Source organism: Lagenorhynchus albirostris, chromosome 4, assembly GCF_949774975.1.
Source record: "Lagenorhynchus albirostris chromosome 4, mLagAlb1.1, whole genome shotgun sequence".
NCBI lineage: Eukaryota > Metazoa > Chordata > Mammalia > Artiodactyla > Delphinidae > Lagenorhynchus > Lagenorhynchus albirostris.
In genome coordinates, this window is record NC_083098.1 from 83832836 (window position 1) to 83858364 (window position 25529).

Below are 25529 nucleotides of genomic sequence, written 5' to 3' on the forward strand. Positions count from 1 at the left end.
GAATGGTGAGGGGATGAAGGGGGCCAAGTGATTGCTTTGCAAACTCTTATTTTTCCGTGGCCTGGAGTCCCCGGATAATTGTAATCTTCAGTTTCAGTCAAACGTTGTTTTCAGTTTTACTAGGGGGAGGTGTGCGTCATGGAGAAGGAGGTGAAATCTGCCTGTGCTTGAGGTTTTCCAGGGGCCTGAATCAGAACTTAGCATTTGCTCTAGCAAAGAATTTGGAACCAGGTGCGGCGTTTCTAGGAGACGACGTGTAACCTTGTGATTTGCGCTTCATTATACCCCGTGACTCATTCCATGAAGAGCTTTCGCTAAATGGTGGTTCTGGTTGCTTGAAAATACTCTTAAACTTTCTTTCCTCCCCCATCCCCTACCCCGATTAAAGGTCAGCTTGAAAGACTGCTTCTTATCCTCAACTTTTGTGTTTAGAACGCAGTTGCTAGGAGTAACTTTATATACTGGTCATACCTAGTTTTGGAGAAACTAATGACAGTATTTCTTGAGAATACTAAGTATTTCTATTCTAGCTTATTTTTTTTTCTTTTGTAGAAAATACGAGCGTACATGATAAAACTAGAGCCGTAATCAGATGTTTCCATTTGATCGAGTGTAATAATGATATCCTGGACACAGATACCTGGAACTGTGTTATTAGTGGCTAAAACCCAAACAGGAGATAGGAAAATCTAGAAAAAGAATAGCTGCAAAAGATTTCTGTAATGGCCAGTTTCTGGGGAAAGAAGTTGCAGTATAGTCTTTGCGGTGTAACAAGCATATGGAATCTTTCGTGTGTTTATCTTATGGTGGGAAACCTCAGCATGAAGAGGGAACTAAAGTTAAGATTAGACTGCAAGCCTATTGATTTATGAAAGAATGTGATTTGAGTACTCTTTTGCCCAGTGACTCTGGCAGTAAGAAGCTGAGAGTCTTCTGACAAGTTCCCAGTCATTGCAAAATGGCTGGAATAAATGATTGTTTGAAAATTAGAGGAAACTTCCTTCATGGGAAAAATGTCCCTGTGGCTTTGTGTACTTAGGCAAATGGGACTAAATCTAACAACTGTGGAGGGCCAAAGACATCCAGTTCACTTGAGGGAGAGCAGATTTAATTATTTTTATATGAATATAAGAAAATTGAATTTAGCATTGAGTCATTTCACTACCCTGACTACTGGAAGTTTATGTAACTTGCCACAATCAGATCAATATTGTTCTTACCTCTTCTAAAATTTCAAAACAGGGGTAAGAATACTTGCTCTCTACTTGTCTGTCCTATAGATGCACCTAGATTGCTTAAGAGTCTGTCAAACTTTTGACCTTCAATGATACCTCAGAAATCCAAAATAGACCCTGACCGGTGAAGGAAGTCATGTGTTAATTCCACTGTCTCTGAAGTAGATTGATACAGTTTTACATTTGAAATTTTGGCAGAGGAACAGAAAGACTGGAAAAAAATTCTAAAAATAAATCACCTTTAGATACTTGTCATTCCCTGCTTCCCTTTATTTCACTGGGAAATTCCTATTCGGTGCAGTTCCTTTGTTTGGCTTTTTAAAATTAGAAGTCCCAAAGGTCTGTACGGAATTGTAAGAAACTAAGGTCAGCAAAGGCTACATTTACATCTCTCATTAGGAGGTGTGTGTGTGTGTGTGTGTGTGTGTGTGTGTGTGTGTGTGTGTGTGTGTGTGTGTGTGTGTGTGTGTGTGTGTGTGTGTGTGTGTGACACGCGGGGCCTCTCAGTGTTGTGTGTGTGTGTGTGTGTGTGTGTGTGAGACACGCGGGGCCTCTCAGTGTTGTGTGTGTGTGTGTGTGTGTGTGTGTGTGAGAGAGAGAGACACGCGGGGCCTCTCAGTGTTGTGGCCTCTCCCGTTGCGGGGCACAGGCTCCGGATGCGCAGGCTCAGCAGCCATGGCTCACGGGCCCAGCCGCTCTGCGGCACGTGGGATCTTCCCGGACCGGGGCACGAACCCGTGTCCCCTGCATCGGCAGGCGGACTCTCAACCACTGCGCCACCAGGGAAGCCCTCTCATTAGGAGTTTTTGCAGTTACATGGTAGTTTGTTAATTGATCAACTCAGATGTCAAATTAAACCCTGCGTACATTGGCCCCTATCTCTGGCATTTTAAACTTTGCTGCTATTCGATGTGATATGTTAATAATGCTTCTATATCAGGCTGGCTTTATAAGGCATATATTTGAGTAAAGTCTCTCTGCAAAGATTGTTGTCATCTGTTCCTTCTGTCCTTTAGACTGCAAGTTCTTGGTTTACAATATGTCATAAAGGTGAAATCTCCAGGGACAATAATAGGCCCCAAATTAGGTGGTGGTTTGCAACATGCGGTAATGCCCAAGGAGTCATGGTTGTTTTGGCTTGCTTGGACAGAGCTGTCACCAGAAGGTATGGGTGGGTGACACCACCTTTTTGGGTGCCCGTGCCAGGAAGGTCACATTCATGGGAACTTGGGATCAGAGCTATGCAGGCAAACTAGAGGAATCATCATAAAGACCCAGGGCTACTTTGGGCTGGTTTTGTTTTGGTAAAAACTGAATTTGTATAGGTTAATCAAGCAAGGGTTAAAAATCCTTCACTGGTCTAGTAACTCAAGGTCTTGAGTTAAGGCAAAAAACAGTCTTCACAGTAGTCAAAAAATTAACGCCATTATGTCCGTCCGGGCCTCACTCTGTGCCATTGGCTCTTGGTTTAGACATCTTTCAGTAGAATTCCTGTTTTCTCAGTGCACAATAAATCAGAACTCTTCTTTGTTGGCTAATGATCATTCACTCATTGAACAAGTACTTACTGAGGTCTCATTCTAGGCTAGGTTCTTATCTCTCAGTTCTCAAATGTCCCTTCCTCAAGGTGGCCTTCCCAGACCCCCTAAATTAGGTCCTATACCCCTGCCCCTTTAAGATAGTCATCACCCTTGTTTTATATCAATACTTGCCTCTTCTGCCAAAAAATAAGTCCCCCTTACATTATGGATTGCAAGTGTCTTATTCACCACTGTATCTCCAGTGCTTAGCACATACTGGGCATTCTAAAGACAGGTACCAGATACATGAATAAATGAGTGAAAGAAAGCAAATGGTAAGAACCAGGAAGGTTAGCGGCAGGCATGTAACAATGAAAAATAGCCCCTGATAACAGGGAAGGGGCAAAAATTACTGTCACCCAGTTTAGAAGCAATGGCCCCTGAAGCCATCATTTCCTCTCAGCTCAGCTCAACCATATAAGTTTCTAAGGATAGCCTTGGTTCACCAAGAAGAAGAATGTGCGCAGTAGCGTTTAAGATGACAGGACTACAAATCATTTTATAAAGATTTTCATCCAAGAAAGTAATAGGTTTCTTACTTAAATGGATACATTCAGTTATTTGGAAAATTTAATATATGAGTAATATTTTATTCCTACAGTTATGAGGTACCAGTGAATATATTTATCACTTATACAAAAAGAGCCTAGAAGAATGCATGAGAGAAAAACTTCCATGTAATGAAATTAAGTCAAGTAAGTGCTTTAGAAAATATTATTTCAAATATTATTTATTCAAGTATAACATAAAGGCAGTAAAATGAACAACTCTTAAGTGTACAGCTTGAATTTTTACATACACTTGTGTAACCACCAGTCTTAGTTCAAGGTACAGAACATTTTCAGTGTCCCAGAAGGCTCCCTTGTGCCTCTCCTCTCTGTCACCCACCCTGCTCCAGGTAACCATTATTCTAACTTCTATCACCATACATTAGCTGTTCTTGAACTTCATAGAAGTGGAATCATATGTATGTGCTCTTTTGTACCCGGCTTCTTTCACTCAACATTACTTTATGTAGCTATATATTCCTTCATTGCTGCTTAGTATTTCTTTGTAGGAATACACCACAATTTAATAAATTTGGTGGTGGGGGGGATTAAAAACATGACTCTATGAGCTGCAAATTATTCCCTGTGTATGCCAGCCCTTTCAAATTAAATGATCTTATAAAAGGTGGGTTGGAAATGTTATCACCTGAAAGGGCGGAAGGAGAGAAGTCTTTCTGGGAGTGGATTTGCTAAGTACTCTGCACAGGCTGTTTGTTTAAGTGAAACCAGCACCCTAGGAGGCGACTCCCATGGTTTGCAGATGAGGAAACTGAGCCTGAGAAAAGTTTCATGACTTCACAGTTGGTCTGAACTAACACGCAAGTGGTTAGTTACAGTAGAGAGCAAACCTGTCCTGGCAGAGACTGTGCCAGGTGACTGCTGAGGCTGTGCTACCTCATTAACAAAGACTCAGCTTTTATACAGCAGTGCAGACCTGTGTGCCTCCTGCTGGAAAGCTGGCCATTGACCTGACTTTTCTTAGGTCATTTTTTCTATCTTTCCCTTCAAAGTTTGTTTTGTTTTGAAAACAAGCAAACTTTTCTTTATGAATAAATTTTTGTGGCTTATGAATTTTTTTTTGAGTTGCACGTAGTATAATCTAAAATCTAATTAGCAACTATTGAGGTTTTTTGTTTTTTTTTTAAATTTTGGCTGTGCCACACCCTGGCCATGGCAGTGAAAGCACCAAATCCTAGCCAGTAGACCACCAGGGAACTCCTTAAGATCAGGTTTCAATATCAATGCATAAAGAAATGTTCAATCACCATAAGAAAGGATGGGTGAATTTCAAGTCAGAATTGCTGAGAAATTTCCTGGGAGGCAAAAGTCACATCTTTCAATGTGGGGTTTGAAGTGTTTTAAATCCTAACTCCCAGAAGGGTCTATATGTTGAATTCTCTGACTCATCTGATCATCTTGGAAATGAACAAAATTTCTAAATTTCCTTTTCCTTACTACCTTTCTTGATTTTCCATCCTACAAGTATAGGCATTCACAAATGTTCCATTCCTGCTTCAAACTTTATCAGAAACTTGCTTAGAATGTCCTTCAGTTAGACTAACAAAAGGGAGCATATACCCTTTAGATTTTTTTTTTCTAGTTGGGAATAAAAGAGGTTATGTTTTTAATTTTGCATTAATATTGTAAGGCAGATCAGTGTGATCAGGTCATCATTTCAGTGAGACCACAGATAAGCGTCCCCCTATGCCCAGAGGAAGACAAGAGAATACCCTGAGTGTCGCAATCAATTGTTTTAAGTCACTTTTAGAAAAAGCAAGAGATGCCCAGATTCTTTGCTTCAAAGGTATCATCATTTTCTCAGTTAGTAGAAATCCGCTTTCATATGGGATGCTTGAAAGCAGTCATTGAAGATTTGATTTGATTCTTTTTAACTTGATGAACCACCACAGGAACAATATCTTGTATTTGTATACTTTAAAAAATACTTTCCCAAATTTTTATAGTTATCTTTTTTAAAAAATTCTGAGATGTAACATATACCCATTTTGTATATGAGAAAGCTGAAATAGAGAACCTAAGGTCACACCTTGTTAGGGAGAGAGGTGACATCCAGACTTTCGGCCTCCATGTTGCCACCTCTTCCCACTGCCCACATAGCCACCCAAGCAGTGTTTGGTGAACTGCATCAGCCATTAAAAATAGCTCTCCTTCAAAACCGTCTTTGGTCTGTGATGGCTTCTCAAATCCTACCATTTGACCGTGCACTTACTATGTGTCAGGCATTGCGCTGGCTACTATATGTATATTATCCCCAATTCTTGAAACAATCCTGCAAGCTAGGAATCATTAACCCCCTTTACAACTGGGGGAACTGAGTCACTGAGAGCTCAAGAGCCTTGAATAAAGCCACATCACTTAGTAAATGCTGGAATCTGCCTTCACACTCAGATTAGTTTGACCCTGAAGCCCATTCAGTTTCCCCACGCCATCCTGCCTCTCATCAGTAAATAGTGTCTTTCCATTATCTTCTCAATTACAACTGAGACAAGTGCAGGAGCCCTAAAACAAATTGTTGACAAGCCTTAACTCACCTCAACACATCTTCCTGACAAATGGGCATTTTCTTTAGAACTTAACAAAGACATGTACTGGGTTGTATTTTTTTTTTAACTCTTGGAGCCATAGGAAAACTAGATTTGGTTGCCATGTGGTCAAGTGTTGAGTGCAGAGGGTCCTGTCTTCATCAGTGAGACTGGGGGACCCCTGATGGGGATGCTGGAAGAAAGGGTAGCTCTCTGAAAAGGTGATTGGTCCAGGTCATTCTCAAGATCTCTCTAACTCTCAAGATTGTTGTGTTCTAAAAAACAGTTCCATGATGGAAAATTGGAGAGACGTGTTCAAAGCCACTGCTTATTTCTCTCCATCAGAGTTATTGTTTTCCTTCACCAAACAGCCACGTCTTAAAGTGGAATCAAGTGGTTTCCAGCATCCAAGACAACTAGAGTGTGGCTGCAGATAGGATGGTCTCAAAAAACTGAGTCAGCCAGAAAGATACCTTGGATGCCAGTTGGGTACAAAAAAACACCGTCATGAGGTTGACTACATACTGGTCTTGTCCTGTGTGATAAAACCAGAGCCAGCCAGCAGCTGAGCGTTCTGCCCTTCCCAGTACAGTGGCTTTCTCTGTACGGCACTTTTACTTTTTCGGCAAATTTACCAACCTTCTGGCAGTTACTGTTAGGATTAATTGAGATAATATGCAGTATATGAAAGTATCTGGCACATCGTGGGTGATCTTAGTTTGCCTTCCTCTCAAACAGGATTTCCTGGAAGGAAGTTGGCACATGTGAATGGAACTGGACTCTTACTTAATAGTGAATTCAGTGGATTGAACATTGTCACATAGACTTTCTTCCCCCTTAAGGATTGTGAAACCTCACCATTTAAATTCCCCATTGTTGAAGTGAGCGCAATCTCTGTGTCAATTGCAAATGCAAACTTCTGAGTAGAAACAAAACAAAGGCTTTTATTCTACTCCTCTAATTAAATGGCTTCTTATTGTAAAGCTGTAAGAAATGCCCACTCTTTCATTTTTTAATAACAAATAGCGTAGTTCATAGGCACGTTTGAATAGATATGTCAGAGAGAGTAAGATCATATAATGAGGGTGTTAAACAGGGCATCTGCACACATCACAAATGATTGAATATAATCCCATTCATAAAATGATAAGGGCTTTACTTGCTACATAATAGGATAGCTGTTTTCATTGGAATTTTTAAATGAAATATTTTGTAGAAGATGTCAGCCTCTGAGGAGTTGGGGTGCTATAGAAAGAACACTGACCAGGAATCAAGGAATTGATTTATGCCTGGGCCTTCTTCCAACTCATCTGTGACTTAGAGAAATTTCTCCATGCTTCTGGCTGCTATCTCATCTGTGTACTGTCACGTTGTATGCCTCTCAGGAACATTCTGCTGTTCATGCAGTAAAAGTTTTGTTTTGCTTTTAATTCTAGGAAGTGGCACTGATTTGGATATTGTAGTGTTATTCTACAGAAAAAAATTAAATATCAGAAGATTCTGGCCTATGAAGTTTAGTCCAACCCTTCTTTGTCTTTGCCATAAGAAAAATTAAGGAATAAAGCAGAAAGTAACACACCATTGTAAAGCAATTATACTCCAATAAAGATGTTTTAAAAAAAAAAGAAGAATTAAGGCATCTTCTTATTCTTAAAAGTAAAAAAAACAACAAACAGCCTTTTTCATTTTTATAATTTGCCTTCAGAAGTTGACTGTCCCTTGCCCTCCCTAAGCACTTCTTTGGTAAAAAAAACCTGCCGCATACAGATATTTCACAAATGGCCTATTTCTGGGCCACGTAAAAGTGGTGACCAAAATAAGAAATTTGAGTGGAATGTGAACAAATTAAGTTAATAGTGATAATTTTTGATGGGGGAAGGATTTTCGACACAAAGAAGTCATTCAGTATTTTATTAATTCAGTATTCTATTCACAAGGTCTTATCATGGAATCTGAGAAGTTAAACAACAGAAAAAAGTTGAAAGGAACAGTCTAATTCACAAAAGAGAAATACTGGTGATAACACAAGGAAGAAAGTCAGTTTTGCAAATAACCTGCAAATTAAAACAACAGTGAGGTACCATTTTCCTGCCATGAAAGCCAACTTCCTTATATATGTCTGGTGGCCACGCATATTAGTATGACCTAGTAGGGAAAACAGTTTGGCAATATATATCAAGAACCTTAGAAACGCTCAATCCAGTAATCCCATGGATGGGATTCTGTTTGAAAGAAATAATGTAGAAGAATGTAGAGGAACACCACTGAAGAATCAAACACCCAAATTCCCACCCATGATGAGAGAGAGGGTTTACAATTTTATAGTTAATTATCCATATTTCCATATCCTATCTTCTTTCTTCCCTGTGGCCTTTAATAAGAAATCATCTACCCCAGTGTGTGTGTGTGTGTGTGTGTGTGCGCGCGCACGCGCGCGCGCGCGCGCTTGTGATGTTTCTGTTTTCCATGGTGAACACTGATTTTTTTTTGGATAATCAGAAAAAGCATATGAAAATGTTATTTCTAAAGATCACTGAAATTCAAAGTCTCCTGCTGCCCGAGCCACAAGATAAAGAGAGTAAACAACTGTCCAAGGTGACGGGAGCAGAAAGCAGTGACCATGGGAAGAAGCTTTTTGACCTTCCAACTGTATGCTGCTAGTAAGAACCCTTGCACCCTCTGAGTCTTTTCAGAATGCCCAGGACTGGTGTTACTTGTGCCCACAGCTCTCCTCCACTGCCTCCTCCCGAAAATGCGAGTATGCAGTTCACCTTTCATGAATGATCTTCTTCCGTGATCTGGAGGAAACCTTCTCCTTCCAATTCCTGTCACCCACTGCTGGCCATCAGCAGCCACCAGAACCTCTGCAGACCTCACCTCTATGTAGCCTCCCTCTACCTTGAGACCACGTTGTAAGGAGGATTCCTCTGCCCAGTGCAGACTCATCATACTTCTATTGCATTTGTTCTTCTCTCTCAGCTTTAGGTTCTGATTTCAAGTCTTTGTAGTTCTTGTTTCAAAGACAGGGAGTGAAAGAAGAGGGAAGATATAAAGGTCAGATTTTAGTCACCGGTTCTGAGCCTGTGACGCAACACTGCCCTACGTCTGTTCAGGCTTAACAAATTCAACTGTTTTCAAGTTCTATATCATTGAACAGTGACTGGTTCACACAGTCATTAATCTCTCTCCCCGCCTCTCCTCCTCCGCCTCGCCCCCCATCAGAGAGATGGGAAAAACATGCACTAAGCCAGGGCATTTATTTCTCAACAACACTTGGAGAGTCCTGTCCACATCCTCATTCATACTTGACTTCTCAATTCAGACCAGGCTCATTCATTGAATGAAGTTCTGTACTCTTTTCTGAACAGAGTAACAAGGACCAATCAAACAAATATCCTCTGGGAAATAACGTCAACATGATTACAATACAACAGGCGATTTGTCCAATTCGGCAGACCCACCGTAGAAGGCAGGCAGGCAGACCTGCTTCAGACATACCCAAAACAGCTAAAAATGCCCAAACTTGACCTTCGTGTGTGTTCATTCTGGTGAGCTGACAGGCCAGAATCAGGGGGTTTTGCTGCAGACTGTGTTAATGCTTAAGACTGCCTGGATGGGAGATTGAGCTGGGGGAAGCAGGAGATGGAGGAAAGAATATGTGTGTGTGCTGGGGCTTGTGGTGGAGGTGTGTGTGTAATTGGTGGAAGTGGTTTTGTGGTTACTTAATATTGGTGTCAGGAAGGGAATTCTGCCTCTGGAAACGAAGAACTAAAAGACTAAAGTAACATCACTTGAGCTACTGAGCTTCATTTGACTCTCATCTGAACCTTTATTGAATCTTGAAAAAGATGACCTCAAATATTCATAGTGCATTAAATGATATTGGTACCTTCTGCTCACCACTTGAATGGAAAGGGCGTTGATTAGCTCCTTGCCCTCTACCAGACTGGATAACAACATTTCTAAGACTTACTAATCTGCCCCAAATCTCTTATTCTTCTGTCTGGGGGCTACCCTATGAATCTAGACCTGTGTGTCCAATACAGTAGCTAATAACCACATGCAATGCAACTATTTAAGTTTAATTAATTAAATATAAATAAATTAGGTCCTTGTTTGTACCAATACATTTCAAATGCTTAATAGCACTTGCTTGGTAGCCACTGTATTAGACAGTGCAGATATAGAATGTTTCCCCCATCACAGAAAATTCCGTTGGACGGCACTGATCAAGATAACCTGTTCAGGATCTGAGAGTATGAAGTAAAGGCCGTGCATCCCTCTACCCTCTGAGATTAGAACCATAAGCAACAGAACTCCTGGATTTGTTTATATGCCACCCTTATTTCTGTTTTCCACATCTTTGCCATACAACCTTCACTGTAACTTTTATCTTCATGTTATATGAGATATGTATGGCCTTAGGTTGCAACGGTCAAGTTCAAGTTTTGATTATGCTCAAATTAAGACCAGGGGTATTTCCCTGTTTTTATTTTACTCTTCATCATAAATGAAACCATCATCTGATCTCCTGTGCACATTTGGACTCCAAATAAAACCTTCAGTCACCTGGAGCTTTTGTTTTATTCCTACTATTTTTTTGACATTGTGGAATTCAATGAAGAACATAATTGTTCCAGAGCCCAGTTTAAGTACCTATTCCCCTTGCAGACATTTCTTCAAAAACTTAGAACTTGAAATTCATCAACAAGTGAAAACTGAATAAGAGACATGACATAGACCAAAGAGTAGATCACAGGCCCATAGTCTATGTTTTCTGTAATGGATTTATTACTAAAAAGTTGTGGTTAAAGGGAAATCTAGCAAACCAGTCGAGTTTTCAATGTGTTGAGGAAGCAAAAGAGAGTACTGGGGTAGATCATTTTGTAAAGAAAAAAATTATTTTGTTACATGACCTAAATCACCTTCTAATTCATCTGTTTGGTAAATTCAGAAGCCCATGTGTTGTGTGGTTATTTCAGTAAGGCTTATACCTACATAACCAGTCTGTTTGGACCTCAGATCAGTTCATTAAATACAAAATTAAGTCGAGTTGTTTAGGATCAAGTAGATGAAAATGTTATTGGTTTTTTATATATTTATTTATTTATTTTTGTTTGGCTGAGCCACGCAGCATGCAGGATCTTAGTTCCCCGATCAGGGATTGAACTCACGCCCCCTACAGTGGAAGTGCAGAGTCTTACTGGTTGTATTTTTTAAATGCCACACCTGGGCTTCCCTGGTGGCGCAGTGGTTGAGAGTCCGCCTGCCGATGCAGCGGACACGGGTTCGTGCCCCGGTCCGGGAAGATCCCACTTGCCGCGGAGCGGCTGGGCCCGTGAGCCATGGCCGCTGAGCCTGCGCGTCCGGAGCCTGTGCTCCGCAACGGGAGAGGCCACAACAGTGAGAGGCCCGCGTACCACAAAAAAAAAAAAAAAAAAAAAAAGCCACACCTTACGTGTTGGAATTGTTTGGGCCTGGCTGTGGGTTTTTCCTAAAGGTGTTTTAGGAATTCTTTATATACAGTGTTTCTTCATAGTTATAATTATATTACTGTGGAGTTTGCAAAAGAGACATTCACTGAATGAATGAATGAATGACAATGCTACTTTATTTAATATGACTAACCCAGTAATTCTAAGACCTGCAGTTATGACTTGGGTGTTTCTAATTCATTCAAAGGAGTCATAAGAATTTAAAAAATTCTAGTAACAAATCGAACTTAGATTCACTTTAATTTTATTTTTTTTAAGTTTTTTTTTAAATTTATTCATTTTATTTGTTTATTTTTGGCTGCGTTGGGTCTTCATTGCTGTGCACTGGCTTTCTCTAGTTGTGGCGAGCAGGGGCTACTCTTCGTTGTGGTGCACAACTTCTCATTGAGGTGGCTTCCCTTTTTGCAGAGCACAGGCTCCAGGCACACAGGCTTCAGTAGTTGTGGCTCGTGGGTTCAGTAGTTGTGGCGCACGGGCTTAGTTGCTCCGTGGCATGTGGGATCTTCCAGGACCAGGGCTCGAACCCGTGTCCCCTGCATTGGCAAGCGGACTCCCAACAACTGCACCACCAGGGAAGCCCTATACTGCCATCTTTTGTCAATTTCCCTTTTTGTTATACTCATGCCAAACTCAGGCTTTTTTTTTTTTATTTTTAACTGTTTACTTCAAAGTAAATAAACTCAAATAATTTGGAAAATTATGCGCTCTAGTTGTCTTAATAATTTCTTTTTACAGTTGGTTTCTTCATTAAGGCTTTGAACAAGGCCCCCAGAGTATGCTTAAGTCTCTTTTTTTCACCATTTTATTATTTTATTATAATAATTTCAAACATACAGCAAATTTGGATCTTACAATGAACACCTACATACCCAAAACTTAAATTCTGCCATTAGCATTTGCTATACTTGCTTTATCATTATCTACCTCTTAATCCATTCCTCAATCCATATATTCTGTATATTTTTTTGATGGCCTTCAAAAACAAAGTGCTGAACTTTGGGATACTTACCCTGAAATACTTCATTAACTAAAGTTCAATATTTGTTTATAGTTTTTTTAGATAAAATTTGCATAAAATGAAATGCACTCATCTTAGGTGTATATTTACTGAGCTTTAACAAAGGCATACCCTGATGTAACCCAAACCTCAGTCATGATAAAGACATTACCATCACTCCAGAAAATTCTCTTCGTGCCCCCTCCAAGTCAATCCCTGCCCCTACCCCATCTCCCAGAGTCAACCGCTGATGTTATTTTTCCTACCACATATTAGTTTTGCCTGTTTTCGAATTTCATATAAATGGAGTTTACTCAGCATGTACTCTTCTGTGTAAGACTCCTTTTACTCAGCATGTTTTCTGCTAATGATCTGTGCTAATAAGCTAGGGAGCCATGATATTGCATGTATCTGATTTTAATGAGCAATATTCCGTTGTATGACTATATCACAGTTTGTTTATCCATTCTCCTATTCTCAGCAGATTCTTTTTTTTTTTTTTTGGCCGCACAGCATGTGGGATCTTAGTACCCCGACCAGGGATCGAACCCACGTCCCCTGCTTTGGAAGGCAGATTCTTAACCACTGGCCGACCAGAGAAGTCCCACAATTTATTATTAATCTTCATTAATTTTTAAAAATATTTATTTATTTTCCTTTTTTCTTGGCTGCGTCGGGTCTTAGTTGTGGCACATGGGATCTTTGTTGAGGCATGAAGGATCTTTTTCCTTACGTTGTGCGATCTGCTCGGGTTTCTCTCTAGTTGCGGTGTGCAGGCTTCCCTCTAGTTGTGGCGTGAGGGTTTTCTTTCTCTCGTTGAGGCGTGAGCTCAGTAGTTGTGGCACATGGGCTTAGTTGCCCCGTGGCATGTGGAATCTTAGCTCCCTGACCAGGGATGGAACCTGTGTCCCCTGCATTGGAAGGTGGATTCTGAACCACTGGACCACCAGGGAAGTTCCATAATTTATTATTAATCTTCATTATTATGATGTTAAGGACTTCACCTACGTGGAAAAACTCAACAGTGTTCAATTAAGAAGAGCATTCCCATGAAAATGCAGTGTTTTGCCAATAAATTGGAGCTTTGAAGGGATGTGGTTGTAAAGACACTAGTGGGCTTTTGAGCTACAGGAAAATAACTATCACAGTGCCACTTGAGTTGTGAATTGATCTGGAGTCAATCATAAAGTGAATTTTACATGAACTTTGGGTTGGGAGAAAAGAAATCTGACCTTTAGTGCTAGCCCTACCACTAATTAGTAACTTTGTCATCTTGAGAAATAATCCAGTCACCAAAAGGAAATGAGGGGTTGAGCGAGATGATCTCTAAGGTGTGGTTCACGTCATTAACCATTTCTCAAATAATGTGCTAAGCTTTGAGGGCACAGTTAGGAATAAGACATATCTTTTGGTCTTCACGCTGTTCACAATGTAGGAGTGCCAAATGGTGTTCTCCAGCTGTAAAGTGTCTGTGATATTGCTGATTCATTGTGTACCTCCTTTTGGGCAAAGCACAATATAGTCAGTGGATGAATGAGTGAATTGAATGAATTAATGAATAGAAGCAAAACAAGAACACTGTAACGTAGCTAAGGTGACCGATAGGTCTACAACCAGTTGTAATATAAGCAGAATATGCTGTCTGCTGTAATAAAGACTCTGTGCTTGGGGAACAGTGGAGGAATGACTAAATAAGATGTGATTCTGAAGTAGTAACTGCTTCCTCATAGAGTCTTTAGGAAAAGAAAGTCTAAACAGTAAGTCACATTTCTGATGTAGGAAAACTTCTCCATGTATGTATTTCCATGTACCTGAAAATGTAAATAAATGATACATTTTGGAATCTAAAAGCCCTGTTGGTAGAGTACAAGATCCATATGCTGTAGATCTTAAATTTCACCCTTTTTGATTTATTTTTGAATGAATGTGTGGAGTTTTGTTTTTCTGTCTGTGGTAGCCTTTCTCCCTAATTTTTGCATTTCAGTCCCCTCCCGCATTTATATATTCATTCAACGGGTATTTATTAAGTACCTATTATTAACATGAGGCGTGAGGTGGTAATACCACAGGGAGGTGTAAACTAACTGAATAAGACTTACCTGAAGCTAACTGTAAGATCTGCTCCAGTTTGTAAAGGTACCAAATCACAGTCACATTTATACGTTGTGTTAGAAATGAAAACCTCTGTGTGTGTGTAGGTGTGTGTGTACACGCCTTATGTTTCCCAGCAAGTAGAAGCTATTATATCAACTGTCATACTTAACAGTTTTTAATAGAATGCTATACTATAGTTTGCTTTCCAAGGATCCCTAAGAGGAATTTCTAGATTTACCAGTAATTTAAGCATTTTTCATGAAAAGGAATTTAAAGAAGCATCAATTTTAGGTAACTGGTCTCCTGGGATATGTATTACTAGAAAGTTCACTGATGATATGTGACCCAAATCAATTGTGTATTCACCAGACTAAGGAAAACCAGCTTGCTCAATAAAGTAAGTTCAAATTGTAAATGGACAATAGAGTTTTGAAGGTAGGCTGGTAACAGCTTGACATTTGTCTCTTTCTAGAATTAGAGAAATTTTAAACAACAATAAGTGTTTACAGTTTATCATATAAAATGAAGGAAACTTCTTTTGAATTTATATTTCTCTGAGTTTTCACCAGTTTTTAAAGCTAATTCTTTTTTTTTTTTTTTTTTGCTGTACGCGGGCCTCTCACCGTTGTGGCCTCTCCCTTTGCGGAGCACAGTCTCCGGACGCGCAGGCTCAGCGGCCATGGCTCACGGGCCCAGCCGCTCCGCCGCATGTGGGATCTTCCCGGACCGGGGCACGAACCCGTGTCCCCTGCATCGGCAGGTGGACTCTCAACCACTGCGCCACCAGGGAAGCCCTAGAAGGAGCTTTTAAAAGCTACCAAGGCCCAGGACCCTCCACAAATTCTAGGTTGGTTTTTTTTTTTTAAGATCTCTAGCCAAGGTTGTTCAGCCGAGGCTGATGTGTAATAGTTTAGACCAAATGACAGGTTAGAAGCCATCGTTTCTGCTGATAGCCTTGCTTTGTGCTATAGATAAACAGGTTTATGAGTGAACCACTGCTTAACCCACACAGGTGCTGATCTGGTTCAACCCTGGTCAAAACTTCTCTTACAGATTTTCCATAGTTTGCTGTAAAATTTACCTCCCAACAGGTTTTGTTCTTTATTCTTATCTGCCCTCTCTTTTCTTTTTTCCTAAGAGAGAAGCAGGAGAAGGCAGATAAAATAAAAGGAAATAGGAAGATGATCAATTGTTTCTGTTCCTTTTGTGTGTGTGTGTGAAATAGATAAGGGGTAGATTTATTGAGAGAGAGACACACTCCACAGAGTGCGGTCCGTCTCAAAAGGCCAGAGCGGCCATGGGAGCAACACACTCCGAAGACAGAGTGTGGGCCATCTCGGAAGGTGAGAGGCCTGTTTCTGTTCCTTTGAGCGATCCCAGTTAACACTGCTCAGGACAGCAGGCGCAGACATGGAATCAACAGGCACTTTAAGGGGTTGCACTTTAGTGACATTTGGCTGTAATAATTGCAGAAAAAACTATCTCCAGGAATATGATAATTTTCTATAAATTTTTTCTACAGAGAGAGAGAGACCTGACCACTTTTCACAACAGAATTTCTAGGAGGAGACTTCTTTTTTCGAATGTCCTTTGTTAATTTTCTGTTTGAGCATCAGCACTTCTCTTCAAAGATAAGTCAGGGGCTTCCCTGGTGGCGCAGTGGTTGAGAGTCCGCCTGCCGATGCTGGGGATGCGGGTTCGTGCCCTGGTCCAGGAAGATCCTACGTGCCACGGAGTGGCTAGGCCCGTGAGCCATGGCCGCTGAGCCTGTGCGTCCGGAGCCTGTGCTCCGCAACGGGAGAGGCCACAACAGTAAGAGGCCCGCGAACTGCAAAAAAAAAAAAAAAAAAAAAAAAGATAAGTCATATTAGCACCACTCTTCTGTTACACCAAAAAGGATGAAATGCCCTTTTCAGCAAGGGCAAAGAGGCATAGAGTAAAATTTTACTAAAGGAATTAAGGAGGGAAAATGACAGCTTTTTATAAGACCTGGAGAGTACATTTGTGGAACTGGAAAAATGAGTGAGAAGAGTGAATTGGGGTTAGGTGAGATTACTGTGTGACCTTGGTTACCCCATCCCATGATAATACATACCAGGAAGGAGAGGTGTAGTGAGACCCTTTGCTACTTAGGATTCATTCAGTTGCAAGTGACAGAAATCCAATCCCAAATAGCTTAAGCAATCGATCAACAAACAAATATATCAAATTAAATTCTATGCATAAAATTACGTATATACATATATATTTACTTAGCTGGAAATTCCAAGGGGTGGAACATGACTAAATCAAAGGAGTCAAAAGAGGTCATCAGGATTGTTTTTCTCTATCTCTCTGTTGTCCTCTGTGTTGGTTTTTTGTTTTAACAATTCTCATTCCTATGGAAAACCCCACAGCTTTCTCATCCCCAGAAGGGCTCTGATTCACCAGCATGGTGCCACACCTGGACCTGTCCCTGAGTCCTGGGACATGGAGGGGTCTGTTGATAGGAGACATGAGAGGGTAGATGGGCAGGAGAAAGTAGGTGTCTGCTGTACTCCTTAGCTCCCTTTCCTCAGTGCAGGCGCCTAGTTGATTCCCACATCTTATGCCTCAGACTCCAAAGTTGAATTACACCGCCTTCCTTGCACTTCCATTTACTAGCATGGATTTACAGCTCTCAGGGTGGTTTATCTGTGTAGCTAAGCCTATTGATAGCTGCTGGAGGTTTTATCATTTCAGCAAGATTTTACTCTGAGAACACTGAGTGCTTGACTTGTCTCTATTGAGAAACTTTATCATTTCCTTTTTTTCCACCAAGGGGATGCCCATTTACAAATATCTAGTTCTAGAATTGGCATAAGAGTACAGATCTGATTGGGAAGGAACCAGTATTATGAACATTATTATCTCCTTGCTTTGTTTCAAGAGCAAGAAAACCTCCTGAATAATCCTTGGGGGGGAATAAATACCACATGCTATTCTGTCAGCATTACGTTTATTAAGGATTTGTATTCTCTTTCCTAGTCATTTGAAGTTTGGGGTGAGTTCAATTTTATATCTCTGTTGCGTGGTACCACATAATAGGGAGTGAAAAAATATCTATTGAATGACTGAATGAAGAGTCAAGAATTTTTGGATCATTTTACTGGATGTTCTAATTTGCCAAAGTCAGAATTATATGTTAAAATTCATAATATTACCCCAGAACATCCACATTTATTTGTTATAATTTAGATTTATTATAATTAATATGTTTTTAGTTATCATATTTATGAGCAGGAAGAAATAAAACACTGATGCCCACCCTTCTTTAGTTGAATTAACCCTTGATAATAACTGGCCAGAGCAGTGAGCGCCCTTTCCAGTTTCTTATCTCTCTTGACAAAACTTAAAATTTTTTTCGTGTACATTCCTAGGGCACTTTGTGGAAGAACTTCACACTCTTTGAGCACTTGCTGTGTGCCAAGTGTTCTGTGGACACACTGTCTTAGTGAAATCCCACAGCCATACCGTAAATCCTTCTTCCTCTTTCTCAGCTGTTAAGAGAATCAGTCATTCCCTCCTTCATGATACCATCTATTGTGGCATTTATCACACTGCACTGTAACAATTATTTGTTTGTATTTCTGTGCCTCCTACTAGACTATGAGTTTTTCAACTACAGAGTCTGTCTTATTCAGATGTGTATTCTCAGTACCCAGCTCACAGTGGGAACTCTAGAAATATTTTTTAACAATTTGGGTATTTTGTGATCTTTATTTTACAAATTAACATCTGAGGCTTGCCCAAGGTTACTAAGTGGAAAGTGATAAGGTTAGTTGTTTTTTTGTTTTTTTAATTTATTCTTGGCTGTGTTGGATCTTCGTTTCTGTGTGAGGGCTTTCTGTAGTTGGCAGAGAGCGGGGGCCACTCTTCATGGTAGTGCGCAGGCCTCTCACTGTCGCGGCCTATCGTTGCGGAGCACAGGCTCCAGATGCGCAGGCTCAGTAGCTGCGGCTCACGGGCCTAGTTGCTCCACGGCATGTGGGATCCTCCCAGACCAGGGCTCAAACCTGTGTCCCCTGCATTGGCAGGCAGATTCTCAACCACTGCGCCACCAAGAAAGCCCCTAAGGTTAGTTTTTGAGCTCATGTATACCGGACTCTGTCTTGTTTTCTTTCTGCTAAACCACTCTGGATTATTAGAAAGGAAGGTTGGCTGGAGTGATGAGGGTGACTGAGGAGGGGAAATATAAGGGAACGATGAAGAGAGTCATTGCTTGCTGGGGCTGGGAATGGAGGTTAATTATACATTGCTCAGTTTAGCAGTGCTCTGGCCCTGGCACTCCCGTCCCCAGTGCACGTGCGCCCATACACAAACACACACACACACACACACACACGCACGCACACATGCACGCATGCTCGCATATACAGACACCATCAGGGACTGCGTCACAAAGTCTGAGTGAGCAGGGACCAGAGAAAGCATTTTCTTGAAAAGCCATTCACTGTGAGGATAACAAAGAGCTGGAGCACTAAGCCATCCACCAGGACATTAAAAAAATCATTGTCATAATGGAACCTTCTCTGTAGGGTTATTCTGTGTGGTGAGATTTTACCTATATGGTTCTAGTTTGAGATGAAAGCAGGGGAAAATACGTAACATTAACATTACAGTTCCCACAGTTGCATGTCTGCATGTTATTTCTTGGACATGAGGGTTGGAATGGGAGAGATTTAGGAGAAGCCTTTGAAATAGATCCTCCTGAAGCGGGGGTGGTGAGTGTAGCATCTGCCATCTTTCCACTCTCACATGCTTGGCTTTTTTTTTTTTTAAATAACATCTTTATTTGGGATATAGTTCACCTATTTAAAGTGTACAATTAGGGGCTTCCCTGGTGGCACAGTGGTTAAGAATCTGCCTGCCGATGCAGAGGACATGGGTTCGAGCCCTGGTCCGGGAAGATCCCACATGCCACGGAGCAACTAAGCCTGTGCGCCTCAACTACTGAGCCTGCGCTCTAGAGCCCACGAACCACAACCACTGAGCCTGCGAGCTGCAACTACTGAGGTCCACGCGCCTAGAGCCTGAGCTCTGCAACAAGAGAAGCCACCTCAGTGAGAAGCCTGCGCACCACAACAAAGAGTAGCCCCCGCTCACCGCAACTAGAGAAAGCTGCGCGCAGCAACGAAGACCTAATGCAGCCAAAAATAAATAAATTAATTTTTTTAAAAGAAGTATACAATTCAATGGGTTTTAGTATATTTATAGAGTAGTTCAACCATCATTACAATCGATTTTAGAACATTTTCATCACCTCTCTAAAAAAATCCCCTGTACCCATTACCAATCACTTCCCTTTTCTTCCCACCCCCTAGTCCAGCCATATACAAAACTAATCTACTTTCTGACTATAGATTTGCCTATTCTGAACATTTCATATACATGGAATTGATACAATATGTGGTCTTTTGTGACTGGCTCCTTTCACTTAGCTTAATGTTTTCAAGGTTCACCCATGTCTCAATACTTCATTCTTTTTTATTGCTGAGTAGTTGTTTTGCATTGTATGAATAGACATATTTTATTTATCTTTATTCATCAGTTGATAGACATTTGAGTTGACTTTACTTTTGGGCTATTATAATGCTGCTGTGATCATTCATGTACTAATTTTTGTGTGGTCATAAGTATTCATTTCTCTTGGGTATATACTTAGAAGTGGAATTGCTAGGTTATGGTAATTCTTTTGATGAACTGCCAGACAGTTTTCCAAAGTGACTGTACCATTTTACATTCCCATCAGCAGTGTATGAAGGTTCCAATGTCTGCACATCCTTCCAACACTTGTTATGATCAGCCCTTTTGGTTATAGTCATTCTGGTGGGTGTGTAGTGGTATCTCATTACAATTTTAATTTGTATTTCTGTGGTGGCTAATTATATTGAGCATTTTCCATGTGCTTTTTGGCCATTTGTGTATCTTCTTTGAAGAAAGTCCATTCAGATCTTTTGCCTGCTTTTCACTTGGGTCATTTGTCTTTTTATTATTGAGTTGTAGGAGTTCTTTATATATTTTAGACACAGGTCCCTTATTAGACATCTAATTTGCGAATATTTTCTCCCATTTTGTGGGTTATCCTTTTACTTTTTTTTTTTTTTTTTTAGCTGCGTTTGGTCTTTGTTGCTGCGCACGGGCTTTCTCTAGTTTTGGTGAGCGGGGGCTACTCTTCGTTGTGGTGTGCAGGCTTCTCATTGCGGTGGCTTCTCTTTTGCAGAGCACGGGCTCTAGGGCACGTTGGCTGCAGTAGTTGTGGCGCATAGGCTTAGTTGCTCCATGGCACTTGGAATCTTCCCAGACCAGGGCTCGAACCTATGTCCCCTTCATTGCCAGGCAGATTCTTAACCACTGTACCACCAGGGAAGTCTACCTTTCACTTTGTTAATGATGTCCTTTGAGGCACAAAAACATTTCAGTTGGCTAAGTCTAATTTAATGATTTTTTTTCTTTTGTGGCTTGTGCTTTTGGCGTCATATCTACAATGCCATTGCCTGATCTAAGGTCATGAAAATTTACACCTATTTTTTCTTCTAAGAGTTTTATGGCTCTTAGATTTGGGTGATTGACACATTATTATTATTATTATTATTATTATTATTATTATTATTTTTGGCCATGCCACGCAGCATGCAGGATCTTAGTTCCCCAATCAGGGATCGAACCTGTGCCCCCTGCCTTGGAAGCACAAAGGTTTAATCACTGGACCGCCAGGGAAGTCCCTTAATTTTTGTATATGGTATGAGTTACGGGTCCAACTTCGTTCTCTTGCATTTGGATAGTTGTTCTAGCATCATTTCTTTAAAAATATATATATATATATTTATTTATTTTATTTTTGGTGTGTTGGGTCTTTGTTGCTGCGCGCGGGCTTTCTCTAGTTGTGGCGAGCAGGGGCTACTCTTTGTTGTGGTGCACAGGCTCTAGAGCACAGGCTCAGTAGTTGTGGCGCACAGGCTTCGTTGCTCCATGGCATGTGGGATCTTCCCAGACCAGGGATCAAATCCATGTCGCCTGCATTGGCAGGCAGATTCCTAACCACTGCCCCACCAGGGAAGTCCCTAACATCATTTCTTAAAAAGACTATTCTTAAAAAAAAAAAAAAAAAAAAAAAAGACTATTCTTTTCCCATTGAGTGGACTTAACACCCTTGTCAAAAATCAATTCACTGTAGACATATGGTTTGAGGTTTTTTGCCTGTTTTCTGTTCTATTCCGTTGATCAATATGTCTGTCCTTACGCTAGTACTATACTGTCTTAATCACCATAGCTTTATAGTAAGTTTTGAAATTGGGAAATGTGAGTCCTCCAACTTTGGTCTACTTTTTCAAGACTGTTTTGGCTTCTGGGCCCCTTTAATTTTTTTATGAATTTTAGGATCAGCTTATCAATTTCTTCAAAGAAGCTAGCTGGGATATTGATAAGAATTGTGTTGAATACATAGATCAGTTTGAGGAGTACTGCTATTAACAATATTACATCTTTGATCCATGAACATGAGATGTTTTTCTCTTTATTTAGATCCTCTTTTCATTTATTTCAACGTTTTGATGTTTTCATATTATTTTGTTATTTTTAATGCTATTTTAAATGAAACTATTTTGTTAATTTCAGTTTTGGGATTGTTCATTGATACTGTGTAGAAATACAATTGATTTTTGTATATTGGTCTTGTATCCTGCAACCTTGTTAGACTTGTTTAGTAGTTCTAATAGTGTTTTAGTGGATTCTTTAGGATTTTATGCATATAAGATCATGTCAGCTGTGAATATATGTAGTCTTACATCTTCCTTTCCAATAGGATTGCCCTTTATTTCTTTTTCTTGCCTAATTGCCCTGGCTAAAATCTCCAGTACAGTGTTCAGTAGATGTGGCAAAGAGTGGGCATCCTTGTCTTGTTACAGATCTTAGGGGGAAAGCATTCAGTCTTTTACCATGAAGTATCATGTTAGCTGTGGGCTTTTGTAGATGCTTTTTTATAAGATTGAAGAAGTTCCCTTGGTTTCTAGTACGTTGAGTGTTTTAATCATTAAAGGTTGTTGCATTTTGTCAAATTTTTTTTGGTGTCTATTAAAATGATTGTATGTTTTTTGTCCTTCATTAATAAGGTGTACTGTATTGCACTGATTGATTTTCTTATGTTAAAACCTTGCATTCCTAGGATAAATCACACTTGGTCATGGTGTATAATCCTTTTTACGTTGTGTTCAATTCGCTAGTGTTTTGTTGAGGATTTTTGCATGTATTCATAAGAGATATTGATTTGTAGTTTTCTTGTGATGTCTTTGTCAGGATTTTGTCGCAGGGTAACACTGGCCTCACTGAATTGAGAAATGTTCCGTCCTCTTCTATTTTTTGGAAGAGCTTGTGAAGGATTGGTGATAATCATACTTTAAACATTTGGTGTTAGAATTCACTAGCAAAGCCATCTGTTCCTGGGCTTTTCTTCATGGAAAAAAAAATGTATTACTAATTCAAACTCTACTTACTATAAGTCTATTCAGATTTTCTATTTCTTCTTGAGTCTGTTTTGGTAGAAGTGTCTTTCTAGGAATTTGTCCATTGATACATCTAGGTCATAGATATATCTTTTTTATTTCTGTGAGGTCAGTAGTGATGTCCCTCTTTTATTCCTGAGTTTAATAAGTGGAGTTTTCTCTTATTTTCATGGTCATTCTAGCTAAAGGTTTGTCAATATTGATCTTTTCAAAGAACAAGCTTTCAGTTTCATTGATTTTCTTTATTATTTTTCTATTCTCCATTTCCTTTATTTCTATTCAAATCCTTATTCTTATTTATTCCTTCCTTATGTTGTTTCAGATTTAGTTTGCTCTTTTTCTAGTTTCTTAAAGTGGAAGGTTAGGTTATTTATTGCATTTTCATTGTTGTCTTCATTATTTGTCTCACAAGACAGTTTGTGAGTGACCAATGCTGAATCTCAGCCAGTGCATTCAGACCTTCTCCTTTGGGGGCAGAATAACAAGGCAACTGGATCCATGAGATGGGTATACAGAGAATAATTGATGAAATACTGGCTTCTCATTGTGATGGAGTCCATGTGGCCTTGTAGTTCTGGGGTCAAAACATGGGCTCTGGAGTCTGGCTGCCTGGGTGTGAGTTCTGTCTCTGTCATTTAGTAGCTGTGAGACTTTGGGCAACTTATGTAAGTTCTCTAAGCCTCAGTTTCCACATTTGTAAAATCAGCATAAAGCTAGTTACTCCCTCATAGTGTTGTTGTGAGGATTAAATGAGCTAACACATGAAGTCTCAGCCCAGAGTTGGTACATGGTGAATGCTCAGTCAGGGTTAGCTATCCTGTTGTTGTTGTTGATGTTGTTAGGTCAGATGAGCCTATGCTGTGCTAACTCCATGTAAAGTAGCTTCAGAGCCTGGAGTTCTGTTTCCGTTAGTTTGTACTTCCTTGCCACCCATCCATGACCTCACCTGCACGTGCTACCAGGATGAGCCTCACCTGTGTTTGCTACCAGGCGCCGAGACACATTTCCTACTGAGGTGTGGCAGCCTACGCTGTTATTACTTCCAAACAAGAAATCTTCTTTTCTCCAAAAGATCGCTGTCCTAACTTATTTGATCATCCATCCATCCATACAGTAATGATACTATGAGAACAAAGGCAGGAAATGTATTTTCTTAAGCAAATTTGACACAAGGTCAGGATGGTAGTACCATAAATTATGAAAACAGTGTCACTAAAAAATTCTCATTTACGTTTTACAGTACTTAAAGTTCTCCTCTTGAAGTGGGGATAGAAATGCTCTCTGTGAATGCACCAGAGGAGCTAACATTAAGATTCTGGTACCTGAGGCTCCATGGGGGTAGCATGTTCTCCCATTGCAGCTTCAAGGCACTGGCTGTTGTTTATGTGCCCAATGGAATAAAAACAGTATATACATGTTATTCTCATCCTTTAGCCAAAGGATGGCCGTTACTTTTCGAAGAAGAAAAAAGGTATAGATCAATCCTCATCAGGAAACCTTCAGTTAGCTTCCTTTAAAATGAAAATACAGCCAATCTCTAGTTATTTATGAATGGTATTAGTTAAGATAAAACTAAAACCTTCAAGCAAAGTAATATTTTCATAAAAATATTTTATTAACTATAGCTAGATACTAGTTTTATGTCTTTACTATTTGAATATAAATATTAGTATTTAATGTTAAAACAATAGGTGAGCATTATTTTAATAATATATTGCGTCTCTTCCTGAAAACTCAGACCATTTTCATGCATAATGTATATTTTTCTCCCTCACAGCATCTCTGAGGTTGTTATAGGGAAATAATTATTCCCATTTTACCTGTGGGAAGAAGAAATAAAATATTTCAAAAATGTTTTCCCCAAGATCTTCTAGTTAGTAGAATAAGTACAACCAGTACTCAATTACTCAATTATTCATCCCTCCCCTTTCTCTCTCTCTCTTTTTTTCTCCATTAAACTTTTCTTATTAGAAACATCACTAAGTATTAGAAAGGATGTGGATATCCCCCTTCTTTCCTCTGTCCCTATAGGTGCAGAGAAATTCGAGAATACTAGGTTATACATAGGGAAAAAGTGAAGAAAAGAACTCATTAGTCTATAAATTGATAATCAGCTTTCTTAGTGAGATATATGTATCATTAGATGAATTTTATCCAAGGATGGGTTGAAAGTAGATTTATTTTTTGGAAGACTGAATTTAGTATGAATTAGTCAAAGATATAGTTATATTAATAATTGTTTTGTTTACCTCTTCATACACGGAGGTGAGCCACTCTTGTTCTTTGTGTAGCCATGATTACAAATAATTATACGAGGATGTGAAAGATGGGCCATAAGGGGTGCTGAGAAAACTGATGGGTCATGAGTTATAAATTAGGCAATTAGAGTGGTCTGGGATCAGCAGCACAGATGTCTCTCCAGGCTTGGGCTCCTTAAACACTTAAATGTCCAATAGAAGTTTCTGTGATATGCTGAGAATCTATAATTGAAAGTTGTTAGGTTAAATACATTTTGTAG

At 39.9% G+C, this 25529-nt stretch overlaps 1 protein-coding gene across 3 annotated transcripts in view; it reads left to right on the top strand.

The window, feature by feature from the left end:
• The window catches only part of RBM47 (RNA binding motif protein 47), a 166237-nt gene that overhangs the window by 83491 nt on the left and 57217 nt on the right, over nucleotides 1-25529 (top strand). The window lies entirely within an intron of this gene.